The following is a 451-nucleotide window of genomic DNA, read 5'->3' as shown; positions in this document are numbered from 1 at the left end:
TTCCATTTGCTTTAGCATCTCTACGCTGGAGAGCAAGTTTTGGTGTCTCTTCTGACATCCATTTTGACCTTTTCCTTCTTTCTTGTCTTCTCAATGACTTCTTGCTTTCTTCATGTATGATATTTGTGCTTGATGTAAAGATTTACAGCCTCGGAAACCCTGTTCAGAGTCGCTATGGGTCAGAACCGACTCGACGGCACATAACAACAACAACAAATCTTTATAGGAGCAGAAAGCCTCATCTTTCTCCTACAGAGCAGCTGGCTGATTTGAACTGCCATCCTTCAGTTAGTATTCCAGTGCTTATCCTACAGCGCCAACAAGGTTCAGTATATATGTGGTGCAACAGTTAAGTACTCAGCTGGTAATCAAAGGTTGGTGTTTTGTGTTTACCAGCCTGTCCAAAGGAGAAAGACCTGGTGATCTGCTCCTATAAAAATTTCCATTGGAA

This window comes from Chrysochloris asiatica, unplaced genomic scaffold (genome assembly GCF_000296735.1).
Source record: "Chrysochloris asiatica unplaced genomic scaffold, ChrAsi1.0 scaffold00042, whole genome shotgun sequence".
NCBI classification, from domain to species: Eukaryota; Metazoa; Chordata; class Mammalia; order Afrosoricida; family Chrysochloridae; genus Chrysochloris; species Chrysochloris asiatica.
The sequence above is the reverse complement of the archived record's forward strand: the minus strand, read 5'-3'. Positions refer to the sequence as shown.